We start from the raw sequence: 9844 nt of genomic DNA on the forward strand, positions 1-9844 counted from the left end.
AAGGTGCTCAGTGGGGGAGCTTTTTGAGCCAGGATGAGCCAGGAAAAGGACTTTCACAAGGTAATGTCATCACTTAAGGCAAGGACTGGCCATTTTCACTTCTTTTGTGGTGGAATATCACCAGTTAAGGCAAGGAACCAGCCATCTGGATATGTACGTGCAGGTCACAGGGGATATGATGGCTTAGCTTGGGCTCAGAGGCCTGACACTGACTTCTTCCATGCTCTGAGTTTTGTTCTATTTAGGCCCTCAACAAATTAGATTATGCCTACCCACACTGGGGAAGGCAAGCTGCTTGACTGAGTCCAGAGATTCAAATGCTAATCTCATCTGGAAATACCCTTAAAGACACACCCAGAAATAATGTCTAACCAGATGTCTGGGAATCCCCTGATCCAGTCAAGTTGACACATAAAATTAACGTCACACATGATATATCCCGAATAGGCAAATCCATAGAGACAGAAAGATGATTAGCAGTTAACAAGGCATGGGGGAGGGGGAAATGAGCAATAATTACTTAATGGGGATGGGATGTTTTTCTAGAGTAGTAAAAAATGTTGAAATGGGCCAGGCACAGTGGCTCACACCTGTAATGCCAGCCCTTAGGGGGACTGAGGAGGGCAGATCACCTGAGGTCAAGAGTTTGAGATCAGCCTGAATAACATGGTAAAACCCCATCTCTACTAAAAATACAAAAAATTAGCTGGGCATGGTGGCAGGCACCTGTAATCCCCATTACCTGGGAGGCCAAGGCAGGAGAACTGCTTGAACCTGGGAAGTGGATGTTGGAGTAAGCTGAGATTTCACCACTGCACTCCAGCCTGGGTGACAGAGCAAGACTCTGACTCAAAAAAAAAAAAAGTTGAAACTAACGAGAGTTGCTGGTGTACAACATTGTGAATACACTAAATGCCACTGAATTGTACACTTTAAAATAGTTAATTGTATGTTGCATGACTTTTACTTCAATTTTTTAAAAAAGCATAGGAAACTCTTTCTCTGCTGCTGTGTAGTGACGCAGAGGCAGAAGCTTGCGTGCATTCAAGATTTGGCTTCACCTGTAACCCACCACCACGGCCGAGGAAGGCATTGCTGCAGGAGTTGTGGACATCAATACTGCTTTACAAGATGCTGAAAATTGCCCTCAGCCACAATGTTCTGGCACATGGAATTTGTTTATTTATTTATTTTATTTTATTTTTATTTATTTAGACAGGGTCTTACTCTGTTGCCCAGGCTGGAGTGCAGTGGCCCAATCATGGCTCAGTGCAGCCTGGACCTCCTGGGCTCAAGCGATTCTCCTACTTCAGCCTCCCCAGTAGCTGGGGCTTCAGGTGTGTACCACCACATCTGGCTAATTTTTATATTTCTTGTAGAGACAAGGTTTTGCCATGTTGCCCAGGCTTGTCTTGTACTCCTGAGCTCAAGTAATCTACCCACCTCAGCCTCTCAAAGTCCTGGGATTACAGATGTGAGCCACTGTGCCCAGCCAAGACTAGGTTAGATTTCTTAGTGAGAATTGTCTACTGAGAGTAGAGATGCAATGAGAAAATTGTCTACTGAGAGTTGTCTACTGAGCCCTAAGAAAGTGTTCCCAGCCGGGTGTGGTGGTTCATGCCTGTAATCCCAGCACTTTGGGAGGCCGAGGCAGGTGGATCACCTGAGGTCAGGAGATCGAGACCATCCTGGCTAACACAGTGAAACCCCGTCTCTACTAAAAATACAAAAAATTAGTAGAGTGTGGTGGCAGGCACCTATAGTCCCAGCTACTTGGGAGGCTGAGGCAGGAGAATGGCATGAACCTGGGAGGCAGAGCTTGCAGTGAGCTGAGATGGTGCCACTGCACTCCAGCCTGTGCAACAGAGAAAGACTCCATCTCAAAAATAAAAAATAAAAGAAAGAAAGAAAGAAAGTGTTCCCTTCTCCTTTGCCTGAAGAATTTGCTGAAGAATTTGATCCTCCTCTAATTGGGAAAATTATCCTAATTGCTGGAGAAAACAGGTCTGTTTTTGCCCCTTAGCCAGAACTAAAGTCCACACTTAGCATGTCCTAGAGTTTGAAAAGTAGACAAATATAGGGCAGAATAGGTCTTCCCAAATAAAAAAATTACAGGAATTTACTACTTTATTTAATGAGAGGGCAGGGGACTATTTATGGAGGTGGATTTGGAAGGTTCTCAACTAAGGCAAATCTGAATATAATTTTAGATCAAAATGAATTTATCGATTCGAGTGTACTTACTGGCGATTCTGCATCCGATGCTCTCCCACTGACAGCTGCCAACCATTATTGTAGAAATTCGAAGTGTTAGTTTATGCAAACCTGGATATGATTCTGGCCCATCATTAATTTGTACAACAGTGGAAGTCTCTTGACATAAATTAGAGGAAGAAATTTAAAGACCTCAGGAGGCAAGAATGATTTACTGAATCTATATATGTATCTTGCTGAGCAACTCAATAATTATATTCCTTGAAAAGGCCCAGAATTCACCTTCATTACCAAAGCTAGAGGACAATTGATGAAGGAAGTGCCAAAATCATTAAAAAGCACTTTCCTGACCATCCTCTCTAAGCCCAGAATAGTTGTGGATGGGTTCACCATTGAAATGGTTCTGACCTCAAGGAGGATGGGAGGATTCTGAGTTGTTAGAGGCCATGTGGTGACAGTGAAGCAGCTACATCGTCTGGTGTATATATGCTGGGGTTCATTGTTGTGTGCCAGGAAAATTTAGGACACGGACACACACAAGTTTAGGAGTGGAGGTTTAATAGGTAGAAGAGAAGAGAAAGAGAAACAGCTTCCTCCATGGAGGAAGGGGTCTCCAAGCGGAAAGGACCGAGTGGAAAAGGACTGGCTGTCGGTGAATGCACTGAGTTTTATAGTCCAGTTTGAGGAGGTGGTGTCTGATTTATGTAGTGCTTAATTGGTTCAATCAGCTATGACATTTACATAGTGTACAGGGAAGACTGGTTGCCTCATCTTAATCTTATTATGCAAATGGGCTTTCCAGTTGATTGGCACCATCATGTCTGCTCCTTTACAATACACGTGGCTGGCAAAGAAGGGAAGATGGAGCTGCCATCTTAAACATGTCTAGTCCTTAGTTCCTTCCTGCCAGCATTCACCCATGCAAGCTCCCAGCTTGCAGGCTGCTCTTTGTTAGAAAATGATTTGAAGGGCCGGGCACAGTGGCTTACACCTGTAATCCCAGCACTTTGGGAGGCTGAGGCCAGCAGATCACTTGAGGTCAGGAGTTCGACACCAGCCTGGCCAACATGGTGAAACCCTGACTCTACTAAAATTACAAAAATTAGCCGGGCGTGGTGGCACACACCTGTAGTCCCAGCTACTCAGGAGGCTGAGGCATAAGAATCACTTGAACCTGGGAGGCGGAGGTTGTAGTGAGCTGAGATTGCACCACTGCAGTCTAGCCTGGGCCACAGAGTGAGACTGTCTCAAAAAAAAAAAAAAAAAAGAAAAAAGAAAGTGATTTAATGATTTGGGGCTGCTTTTCATTAAAAAGAAAAGCCTTACCGAGGACTCCCATACCCTTACTATCTGCCTAAGTAATTTCTTCTTAACTCCTGTATCATTCCCCGCTCTGGAGTGGTAACCCTAACTGCTGTTAGGGAGTGTTGGGCAATGACTCATTCTGGCTACCTCCTTCTGGAAAGGGGCGTCATGTGGGGAACAGCAGCTAGGACTCCTCCTGAGGTCTATCTAAGGGTCCTTGGAAGAAAGGCGTGCTCATGCATAGTTCAGTCTGCAGCAGCATTTGGAGTTTGATTGCTTCTAGGCAAGAGGAAACAATTTGAGTTATAATATTGAGCAGACAAGGTCACATGAGCAAGAGAGGGCTTAACAATGGAGCTAACCAGTTCCACAAAGAAGACTGGAATTCATTAAAGAGGGATTGTAGCTATCCAGGGCTGGAGCCTGCATTTTCTCTTAACCTGTCAATGATTTTTACTTGATCTTTGAGCATCTGTAAGTTTTCTTCTACTTGACTAGAGTTGTTTATCCAGAAGCAGCATCTTTCATTTAAGACTGCACAGGTACCCCACCTTTGCTGTAAGGACATCGAGGGCCAGTCGATGGCTAAAGAGTCTATGGATTGTTGTGCTTCCACAGCTCCTAATGTTGCCTTCCATCTTCGTTGCATCATAATGGAAATATTAAATGCTGACCTTTCAAGGAGAGGAATAGGCAAACCGGAAGAGGCCTCTGGTTATGGAATTCCCCATCCATGGTCTTTCTAAGATGAGATTGTCATGTGCGTGCCCTCCCAATCTTCTCTTTCAGTTAAACCTCCACATGAGGGCATGGAAATGATAGGTCTCTTTGCTCAGTGTATTCAAGACAGTGCACTTTTTTTTTTTTGAGAATTACAATAGGTACCTTTTATTGAAAGCTTACTGTTTGCAAAGCCGTGTACATTCATTATCAAATTAAATCATCAAAAAACCCTAAAAAGTAGGTATCAGTATCACCTGCACTTTGTGATTGTGCCAGACAGTGAGTAATAAAATAGGTAAGAATGGCTGTGGGTGAAGCCAGCTGGGTTCTAGTTATAGTCGCATTTCAGGAAATTATTTAACATGCTGACTTTAACAACCTAAGCGTCTTCTCCATGTGTACACATAGGGTAGACCTCTGAGAGTGGCGCTGTAGCTTCTAGGGTAAAGGCTGTGTTAAGTCAAGGCAGGATGACAGTTTGGCCTCCTCCCAGGCTAGTGCAAAGGGCTGTTCACTCGCATTAAGGCCTTCTCTCTCAGACTGAATTGCCCACCCCTCAAAACCTGTCCTACAGAAAATCTGTAGTCCTCGCTTGTTGCCTGGCAGCCCGTACCTAATAGGGCGGTGAATTAATTATCAAACATGCAACAAAGGATATCGAAAGTTTAGCGAAAATGGCAACATTTTGGAATAAATGACCATAATGTGTGTTCTGCCTGCCACCCTAACTGGCGCAGATTTTGCAGGTCAGTTGTTTTCCCTGGAAGCCATATTGGCCAAGAGGAGGAAGATTATCTCTTGGATTTCAGCTAGGAGGAGAAAGAATTCAGGCTGCCAGAACTGGACAAGCACTTCTGAATATCCCGAGGTGAGGTCCCGTGACTTCCTTGGGAAGCTCTGCCGCGCCTGCACCCCACCCCACCCTACCCCACCACCACCACCACCACCACCACAACCACCACAATAGGCTGCTGGAGTCTTGGGACCACCAAGGTCTGCTGCCCAAATCCTTCCTCGCTTAGGGGAGGGGAGGAGTGTTCCTGCGGGGCGGGGCGAGAAGGGAGGCTTTGGCAGGATTGTGGGATGAGATCGCCCTGGTGACGCGGAGCGGATCTAGACTTCACCTAATAAAGTTTGCTTATAAAGGAGGGGGAGGTGCCCACGGTTGCTAGGGGCGCTAGCGTCTTGGGGCTGCCAGAATGGCTCCAGCTCTGTGCGTGGCGCCAGCGCATGTCACGTCCCGGCTGTGTCTCTGGCTCCCACGGCCCCCTCCTCACGTAGCAACTATTGTGGCTACTCGTCCAGGCGGCTCAGCCTCTGGAGTGGGTCCAGGACCCGCTGCAGCTGATCTCCGACCCCCTGTGGCCGATGAGCCCTTGTTTTCCCGCTCCTCCGATCTCCCACCCGAATCGCCCCATGCGCTTACCCTCCCCCCACCACGCAGACCCGGGGGATTTGAATACCTGGGGTCCTCTGCTTCCTCCCAGATGTCAGCTCTGCCTCAGGAATCGACTGAGACTTTCACCAAGACTTTGGTTCCATTCCTGGACACGGATACAGCTGGAGAGCTGCCCCCGTGGCCAGAGCAGTTCGTTGCTGCACACCAGGATCTGAATGACAAGCTGACTCGGCAAGAAAGGCTCCCAGAGGTGGTCCCAATGCTGGACTGGGATCAGAACCAATCCCTAGCTCGGCCTCTTTGCCTCAAAAGTAAGGTTCAAACTGCAAATCTAGATCAGGCTGCAGATCATCAGGCATATGAAATACTTGTTCTACCTCTAGATAGAATTCAAAAGCAACGAAGCTTATTGTTTGGCCCAAGAACCTGAATAAAGGTCTAGCTCAGCATCGGAGGCTTGCTAAGGTTGTGGCTGGAACTCCACACCGATTTGTATAAAAACCTCAGCGTCAGAAACAAACTTTGCAGGATATTTAGATGGAAGTATGGGTATACTGTATCCAGGCACCCTGTCCCCAGAACTCCAGGTGAACTCAGACGAGCCTCCAGGGCCCCCTGAGCAAGTTGGACTTTTTCAATTTCATCTAGAGCCCGAAACTCAAAATCCAGAGACCTTGAAGAGATCCAGTCCTCTTCACTCCAGCAAGAAGCCCCAGAGCAGCTTCCACAGCTCCCTGGGGAGGTAGAACCTTCTTCAACCCAGCAGGAGGCCCCAGCTCTGCCTTCACAGTCCCTTGAGAGGGTCCATTCTACTTCAACAGAGCAGGAGGCCCCAGCATAGCAGCTACCTGCCTCTGAAGAGATTGTAGCTCAGCCATCAACACATCATGAGGTAAATGTTCTATTTAAAAGTTGGAGTGAAGCAGCCAGGCGCGATGGCTCCTGCCCGTAATCCCAGCATGGGAGGCTGAGGTGGGCAGGTCACAAGGTCAGGAGTTCGAGACCAGCCTGGCCAAGAGACCAGCCTGGCCAATATGGTGAAACCCCATCTCTACTAAAAATACAAAATTAGCCAGGCGTGGCAGCCGGCGCCTGTAATCCCAGCTACTCGGGAGTCTGAGGCAGGAGAATTGCTTGAACCCGGGAGGCAGAGGTTGCAGTGAGCTGAGATCATGCCACTGCACTCCAGCCTGGGCAACAGAGCAAGACTCTGTCTCAAAAAGAAAAAAAAAAAAAGTTGGAGTGAAGCTCAGCACTCACACTTGCCCAGTGTCACAGTCAAACCTGTGGATGTGGAGCTTACAGTAACTCCAGAGCCAGGTAAGGAACTTACGTCAAGCCAGGAACAGGCCGCAGCTCAGCCTCCAGAGCACCCTGAGGAGGTGGACTCTTCCTCAACCCAATTAGAGGACCCAGCTCAGACACCAGAGCACCCTGAGGAGACGAAACCTTCTACAACCCACCAAGGGACCCCAGCTGAGCCTCCAGGTCCTCCTGTGGAGGCTGAACTTTCCCCCAGTGAGCAGGAGAAGCCAGCTCAGCATTCTGAATTTCCTGGGGAGGTGAACCTTCTCAGACCCAGCAGGAGGCCCCAGCTCAGCCTCCAGAGTCCTCTGTGGAGAGTGCAGCTCAAACTCCACCGAATCATGAGGTGACACTTCACCCTTTTGGTGAGGATCAAGCTCATTATAACTTGCCCACTGTTACAGTTAAACCTGTGGATGCAGAGCTTATTATAACCTCAGAGCCTACCAAGGAGACTGAATCTTCTCCAGCCCAGCAGCAGGCCCCAGCCCAGTCTCCAGAGGAGGTAGAACCTTCTGCAACCCAAAAGGAGGCCCCAGCTGAGCCTCCAGGTCCTCCTGTGGAGCCTGAACCTTCTCCAGAGAGCAGGAGCAGCCAGCTCAGCCTTCTGAGTCTTCTGGAGAGGTTGAACCTTCTCCCGCCCAGGAGGAGATCCCAGCTCAGCCTCCAGACATCATGAATTAACAGTTTTACCTCAAGCTCAGCATTCAGATTTGCCCAATGTCACTGTTAAGTCTCCAGATATGCAGCTCACCATAGCAACGTAGCCTACTGAAGAGGTGGAAACTTCTCTAATCCACCAGGAGGCTACAGCTCAGCTCTCAGGGCTAGTTAATGATGCAGAACCTTCCGCCACCCAGCATGGGGGCCCATCTCTGCCTCCAGAGTCATCAGAAGAGGCTGGACCTTTACCAGTTAAACAGTAGTCTTCAATCTCCAGAAACTATTAAGGATGAGAACCCCTTTCCAACCCAGCAGGAGGCTGCAGCTGAGCATCCACAGATCCCTGAGGAGGTTGAGTCTTCTCCAACCCATCAAGAAGCCCCAACCCAGCCTTCAGAGCCCCCTAATGAAGTTGTAGCTCAATGTCCAGAGCATCATGAGGTGATAGTTTCTCCTCTAAGTCATGATCAAGTTCAGCCTCCAACATTGCAAATGTCACTGTTAAACCTGCGGATCACATGGTTTCCATGACTCCAGAGTTCACTAATCAGGTTGAAATTTTAACACAAGAGGGGATCCCAGCTCAGTCCTTAATGTCCCCTGAGCAGTTTCAACATTTGAAAGACCAGCAAGAGATTATAATTCAGCAGCTAAATACCCCTGAAAATGATGAACTTCCTCCAGTCCATCAAAAGCCCGCAACTCAGCCTCCAGCTCAGCTCTCCTCAGACTTTAAGTTCATTGAATGATGAGATGGTATTTTCGACTCTAGATCTGTCTTCAATATTCAGAAGTAATTCAATTTTGACTAATGCTAGGGTCACCCCGACCAGACTGTTCTCTTTCCTTCCCACAGGCCTTACAATACAGTCCCTTGCGCTCTCCACACAGCCACCTCAGGGCAAAAGACAAACCCCCTTTCACTGACCCCTCCAGTAACTGTTTGTCCAGAAGATTTCAGCTAAACTGGCAAACAGTTACAGGACGCGGTTAACATGTCTGCTAACCTTGCTTAACAAAGCTGGCAAAAACATCTCCAGGAAGCAGGCAGAACACCTGCTCCCAACTCAGTTCACATACCCCGACCCAGTTCCTTGCCCTGTAAAGCCCTGTTGCAGCCTGTAAAAAGCAGGGCTGTCTCCTCTGCTAGTCAAGGAGCAGCCCAGCAGGACAATAAAAACTTGCCCGCCTGACTTTGGGTCTCCTTGTCCTTTTCCTCAGCTGACCTCACAACTAATACCACAGTTAAAAATGTGGATATGGAGCTTACCATACCTACAGCAGTCACTATCGAGGTTGAACTTTCTCCATTCCAGCAGGACAACCCTCCAGTTCCCACTGAGCAGGCTGACTTTTCTCTAACCCAGCCTTATACCCCTTCCCCACCTCTGGATTCTCTTGAACGGATTGAATCTCCAGCCCAGCAAGAGGCCACAGCTCAGACTCCAGATCCCCCTAAGGAAGTAGAACCTTCTCCAGTCCCGCAAGAGTTCCCAGCTGAACCACCAGAGCCCCCTAAGGAGGATGAACCATCTACAACCCAGCAGGAAGCCTCAGGTGGTCCTCCAAAGTCCACTGAAGAGGTCAGTCGTCTACTGCAACGGGAGATACCAGCTCAGCCATCAGAGCCACCTGAGAAGATTGAACCATCTCCAGTCCTACAGAAGGCCCCAACTCAGGTTTTAGACACACATTCAAAGTAATTAACTGGCTGGACACAGTGGCTCATGACAGTAATCCCAGTATGTTGGGAGGCCAAGGCAGGTAGATCACCTGAGGTCAGGAGTTCAAGACTAGCCTGGCCAACATGGTGAAACCCCGTCTCTACTAATACTACAAAAATTAGCCGGGTATAGACGTGGGCACCTGTAATCCCAGCTACTCGGGAGGCTGAGGCAGGTGAATTGCTGGAACCTGGGAGGCAGAGGTTGCAGTGAGCCGAGATCGCGCCACTGCACTCCAGCCTGGGCAGCAGAGTGAGACTCTGTCTCAACAAACAAACAAACAAACAAAACAAAGTAACTAACTGGCATTATCTGTTCAAGAGATTGGACAGATAGGAAGTTAAACTTCCTGGAGATGCCTCATCATTTGTGCCAGTGACCCCACATTATTTCTTGATTAATTGTGCAAACTGGGAAGCTGATAGCTAGTTTTCCCAATTCAAGAGTCATCATGAGGATATTTTCAATTGTTGTAACGGGATTTGTGTTGTTCCAATGTCTAGATATTTTA

General features: G+C 48.0%; 1 pseudogene; it reads left to right on the forward strand.

Moving 5' to 3' along the window:
- The first annotated feature begins 5441 nt into the window (after positions 1–5441).
- Positions 5442–9312, forward strand: LOC129531608 (leucine-rich repeat-containing protein 37B-like; annotated as a pseudogene).
- The last annotated feature ends 532 nt before the right edge of the window (positions 9313–9844 follow it).

This window comes from Gorilla gorilla, chromosome 1 (genome assembly GCF_029281585.2).
Source record: "Gorilla gorilla gorilla isolate KB3781 chromosome 1, NHGRI_mGorGor1-v2.1_pri, whole genome shotgun sequence".
NCBI lineage: Eukaryota > Metazoa > Chordata > Mammalia > Primates > Hominidae > Gorilla > Gorilla gorilla.